We start from the raw sequence: 6,221 nt of genomic DNA, 5'->3' as shown, positions 1-6,221 counted from the left end.
GAAAAGAGTATAATTCTGATATAAAGCTCCAAGTGGGGGAAAAAAGCACTAATAGCAAAAAAAAAAAAACCAAAACTTGATGAATAAAATGTTCGTGGTGAAAGGGAAGTAAAAGAAACAAAGTCATAAGAAGACAACTTGAAAATATCTTCAAGCAAAGGCTCAAAAAATGCAGATCTGACAGCAATCAAACAGTTATTCCTAGAAGATAAAAGAAAGTTAAAAAAAGAACAAAAATGATTCTATAAATTAAGAGCAGTTGAGTGAAATTTAGAGAAAAAAAGTAGGACTATGCAGGAAAATTATGAAAAAAGATGCCCCTTTCCCTCTCCCCATCAATTGGTTTTTCTTGCAGTTTAATTGATGAAAGCTCTTGGAATAATATGTCTTAGCTGCATCTTAAACAACTTTCCACATACAGCTTCTACCACTCTTAACTTGTTTTTTAGGCATCAAGCCCTAGCTCATTCCAGTTTATTCAATGATATCCTTGATTAATGGAAAGAGATGGCACAAATATGAAGGACTATTGTACAAAGTCAAGCAGTTAGATGGGATATCCTTTGAGATAGTTCATCTGAATTGAATAAGAAGAAAACAACAGTCTAATTTTATTAATATTAATATTGACATCATAATTATTAGAAGTATTACTCTTATTTGAAATTACTTTAGATTCTCTATGGAGTGTTTTATAAATTAAAAAAAAATGAATGAGGAGGCATGATATATTCCATGAGCTTTTTTTTTTAAACACTTATGTTCCATCTTGGAATCAATACTGTGTATTGGTTCCAAGACAGAAGAGTGGTAAGGGCTAGGCAATGGGGATTAAGTGACTTGCCTAGGGTCACATAGCTGGGATGTATCTGAGGCCATATTGGAACCCAGGACCTCCCATCTCTAGGCCTGGCTCTCAATCCAGTGAACTACCTAACTGCCCCCTCCATGAGCTTTTGATCAAAAAGAATGTTCACATTTATAAGATGATGAATCCTTTAAAGTATGTAGTTAAGAAGTTCCTTATTACTATTTTCATTATAAATAAAAAATATGTTGATTACTTTTTTTAAAAAAAGACTATTTCTTCCTGGTGTCAGCCTGAGAAGTTTAAACACTGGATTTTGTAGTTAACTTTACTTTCCTCTTTCTTACTAATCATAGTCTATAAAATAAAAAATGAGCTTTCCTTCTTATTTAATTCCCAAGTGATTTCTAAATTTACTATACTTCAGTCAGAAAATAAAACATTTTTATACCTGCAGAAGCTATTGCTATTAAAAACTTGATGATCATATCAATTTTTTCTGTGATGAATTAAACTGCTTAAGTGGCTTCCTTGTTGTGTTATAAATTAAAAGATCCCCATATAGTTTGGAAGTTGTATCATTAATTGAATTCTGAAAATGAAAAAAAAAAGAAATATTCTCATGGAAGTTAATATTTCAAATTAGAAAGGATGATCTCAGTTTTCAGGTTTCTGTCATGTCTTAAAATGTTTTTCCTGATATGCCCCTTGTTGACATATTTCAGTACTTCTTGTCTAATTTTTTTCTCTGATTTTCTTTTTCTTGACCAGTTAGCTTCATATCTATACCCTAAACAATAGCCTTGGTATTTCTTATTTTCCCAGTTTTTAGAGAAAATCTATCACTAATTCTATCCTGCTCTCTTAGACTGCCATTTCCACTCAAATTTTTAATATCTATTTCTGGTTCTATCCATTTTTTCTTCCATTCTTAACTTCCCAATCTTGATCTGGTACTTTTAATCTAACTCTTAATTTGACATGGGAAATGTCACTCCAGTTAGAGAAGCAAAGTCCTCCTTTTCACCTTGCATATTTAAAATGTGAACTTTAGGACAAGAATTGTCTGAGGTTGAGTGGTATGGTAATCATTTACCAACTTTTCATCATTTACTCTTTTAGCATTTCCTCTTCCTAAAATTACATTGATGTTGGTCAACTCAAATGTGAATACTGAGCTTAATGAAGCTAAAGTAATAACTGATATCTCTAAATTACAGTGTTTCACTTCATTTTAGGACCATTCATATCTCCTCATTTCCTCAGATAGCTATATTACAAATATATGACATATTAACTTTTCCAGGGGTCCCAGTCTTGCTCATTTCACTCTCAGTCCAACTAATTTTCATATTGCTGCATGATCTCACCAGTAAACATTCTGCCTCTCTTTGCCTACCCTTTTCCCCAGGACCCTCATTTTTTACTTCTCCTTCCTGTTTGTCTTCCTCCCTTTGAATATAAGTTCTTTCCAAATAAAGATTTTCTTATTCAGTGTTTGAAACTCAATGAGAGCTTTTAAAATGACATTTTATTTTCCTTAATTACATGTAAAAACAATTTTAACATTTGTTTGTTTTTTAAATTTTGAGTTCCAAATTTTCTCCCTTCCTCTTTCCTTTTCCTCATCTTGAAAAATCTGATAGAGATTTTACATATGCAGTCATGTAAAGCATTTTTCCATAATCAATCCTTTTATGGAAGAAAATTCAGACAAAAAATGAAAAAGATAATGAAATATACCATACCTTTTGGATTCATCAGTTCTTACTTTGGAGCAAATGGCATTTTTCATCATAAATCCTTCGGGATTGTCTTGTATCATAGTATTGCTAAGTATGGTCATTATTCACAGTTGTTGATTGTACAATATTGCTCTTACTATGCAATGTTCTCCTGGTACTGATCTTCACTCTGCATCAGTTCATATGTCTTTATGCGATTTTCTGAAATTTCTTCCACTTATTATTTATTTTTTTTAATCCTTACTTTCCATCTTAGACTCAATACTATGTTTTGGCATGGCAAAATAGCAGTAAGGGCTAGACAATGGAGGTTAAGTGACTTGCTTAATGTCACACATCTAGGATGTGTCTGAGGACAGATTTGAATCCAGGACCTCTTGTCTCTATGACTCAATTCACTGAGCCACCTAGCTACCACCAGCTTATTATTTATTATAGCATAATGGTATTCCATTACAATTACATACCATAACTTAGGCAGTCATTCCCTAGTTGGTGGGTATATTTTTACTTTCTAGGTCTTTACCACCACAAAATGAATTCCTAGAAATATGTTTGTACTTGTAGATCCTTTTCCTTTTTGTTTTTTTAATCTCTTTGTAATACAGACCTAGTAATTTTATTGCTGGGTATGTATGGTTTTATAACCCCCTGAATATAGATCCAAATTGCTCTCCAGAGTGATTCTATCAGTTTAAAACTGCCCCCTCCCCAAATAGTGCTTTAGTTTCTCAATATCCCCACATCCCTTCCAAGTTTTGTCATTTTCCTTTTCTGTCATAATAACCAATCTGATAGATATGGGGTGTTAACAGAGTTGTTTTCGTTTGTATTTCTCTAACTAATAGTGACTTAGAACATTTTTCACTTGACTATATATAGCTATAATTACATTGCCTGAGAACTGTTTATTCATATTCTTTGACCATTTATCAACTGGTGGATGAATTGTATTCTTATCTATTTAACTCATTTCTCTAGGTATTTGAAAAATGAGACCTTTATTAGAGAGACTTGAAGTATTTTTTTTACCTTTATAATTACTGTGTACTATCCTCAATCCTATTTCTCCTTTGTTTTTCTTACTTTCTCCCCTTTCATTCTCTCAATCCTCAAAAGTGTTTTGCTTCTGACCACTATCCTCCCACCTCCAATTTTCTCTTTCTTTTATAAGCTACCCTCTTATTCCCTTCCTATCCTATTTTCCTATGGGCTAAGATAGATTTCTATATGCAATTAAGTATGTATTGTCTTCCCTCTTTGATCCAGTTCTGATTAGAATTAGGTTCAAGTGCTCCCCTCCTCATTTCTCTGATCTTCCCCTAGACTATAAAGGGTTTTGTGCCTCTTTGATTTGAGATAATATACCTAACTCTACTTCTCCTTACCCTTTTCTCCCAGTGCATTCTACTTTCTAACCCTTTAAGTTTATTTTTAGATACCCATCAGATTGAACTCACACCCTTGCCCTCTGTATATGAAGGCTAACTATTCTAATAATGATAGTTCTTAGAAGTTACAAGTATCCTCTTCTCATGTAGGGATGTAAACAGTTTATTCTCACTGAATTCCTTATGATTTCTTTCTCCTGTTTACCTTTTTATGCTTTTCTTGGGTCTCATATTTGAGAGTCAAATTTTCCATTCAGCTTTGTCCTTTTATTAGGAATGCTTGAATTTCATCTATGTCACTGAATTCTCTTTTTTTTTTTTACCTGAAGGAGTAAACTCAATTATGCTGGATAGGGGATTCTATATTGAAATTCTATCTCCTTTGTCCTCCATCATATTTTAGGCCCTTTCATTCTTTAATGTAGAAGCTACTGAATATTGTGTTATTTTGACTGTGGCTTCATGATATTTGAATAGTTTCTTTTGGTTCCTTGCAATATTTTTCTTTGACTTAGGAGTTCTAAAATTTGACTATAATATTCCTGGGAGTTTTAATTTTGGGATCTCTTTCAGGAGGTGATCAGTGGATTCTTTCAATTTTTATTTTATCCTTTGGTTCTAGATTTTGGGGAAATTTTACTTGATAATTTATTTTCTTTTTTTCACTGACTATAATTACTTTATTGGCAATACATCATATAGTACTCTATGTTCCTCCTCTTCAAAATGGGGTGGTTTGGGAGCAAGGGTGTTAATAGGGCATAGAATCCTTAATATAGGCACATAAGTCAAAGATGTGGCCTCCCCAGTGATTTGTCTCTTTTTTTGTCTGGGGATGAAGATCTATGGCTTTCCACTTTACTTCTTGGTGACCATGGAGGCCATGAGGTCTATATAGCTGTTAAAATCATACCCATTGTTATACCAGGAAATGGGCTTGATAAAATGATCACTAGGGGTAATACAAGCACCAGCATCAAAGGTAGAAGAGTGAATATCTCTGCTAAAGTCATATGATGTGATCTGGTCCTTATGATACAAGGCCAGGATGCTCTTCAAGGGTCCTTCTGATACTTGATTCACCATCTTTGTGATATCACATTTGGCAGCTTTCTTCAGGGAGCAAGTCAGATCTATAATAGATATAGTGGGAGTAGGATCAGGAAGGCTATGCCTGTGAGTTTCCCATTCAGCTCAGGTATAAACTTGCCTACAGCTATAGTAGTACCATTAGAAGCAGAGATGATGTTTTGTGTAACATTTACCTATCATGCCATAGCTTGGCAGAGGGCCATTTATTATCTTTTGTGTAGTAGTAGTGGTATAAGAGATGGTCATTAGTCCTTCTACAATGCCAAAGTTTTCATGAATGATCTTGGCCAGGGAGACAAATGGTTTGTAATTCAGGGGGCACTCTTAAGGGAATTATCATATTTCTCATGGTTCACTCTCATCCTGAACAATGGAGCAAATCTGTTGACTTTGACCTTTACCATCTTGCTTCAGGGATGAAATACTAGCAGTGGACCTTAAAAGAAGAGATGAGATACTTAAGAATTACTTTAAAAATGATGTCTAGGCTCTTTTTTAGATCGTGGCTTTAAAGTAGGCTAATAATTCTTAGATTCCAGATATATTCTCCATGTCAGTTGTTTTTCTAGTGAAATATTGCGCAATTTCTTCTATTATGCTCTCCCAATTATGTTTTTAAGGTATTATTTTCTTTAGTGAGCTTTTGAATTTCCTTTTCCTTTTAACCAATTGTATTTTTTAAAAAGTTTTTTTCCTCATTAAATTTATGAATATTTTTTCCCAAGTGGGCAATTCTGCCTCTTAAGAAGTTCTCTTTTTCATTGGATTTTTTAAAAAAAATTATTGGCCTATTCTGTTTTTTAAGTTATTTTTTGTCCAATATTTTCTGTGTCTTCTTTACCAAGCTATATATTCCTTTTTCATGATTTTCTTGCATTACTCTTATTTTTTCCATAATTTTTATTCTACCTATCTGATTTGATTTTAAAAGAAGCCTTTTGTGTTCCTCCAAGTATTCTTTTTTAGGCTTGAGAATAATTCATAATTTTTTTCTTGAAGTCTTTGGATGTTGCAGTATTGACTTTGTTGCCTCCTGTTTATGTTTTGATCTTCCCTGTCACCAAAATAACTTTTCATTAAGTTTCTTTTTTTGTTATTTGTTTATTTTCTAGCCCTTTTCTTATCTTTTAACTTAAAAACCTATAATGAGTGGGCTCTGTAACTTTTGGGAAAATGGATAGTTTG

At 33.0% G+C, this 6,221-nt stretch overlaps 1 pseudogene; it reads right to left on the bottom strand.

Annotated features, from left to right (window-relative positions):
- Window positions 1-4,802: 4,802 nt before the first annotated feature.
- On the bottom strand, window positions 4,803-5,440 carry LOC100617680 (glyceraldehyde-3-phosphate dehydrogenase-like; annotated as a pseudogene).
- Window positions 5,441-6,221: the final 781 nt, after the last annotated feature.

Source organism: Monodelphis domestica, chromosome 4, assembly GCF_027887165.1.
Source record: "Monodelphis domestica isolate mMonDom1 chromosome 4, mMonDom1.pri, whole genome shotgun sequence".
NCBI lineage: Eukaryota > Metazoa > Chordata > Mammalia > Didelphimorphia > Didelphidae > Monodelphis > Monodelphis domestica.
This window is presented reverse-complemented; position numbering and strand designations above follow the sequence as displayed.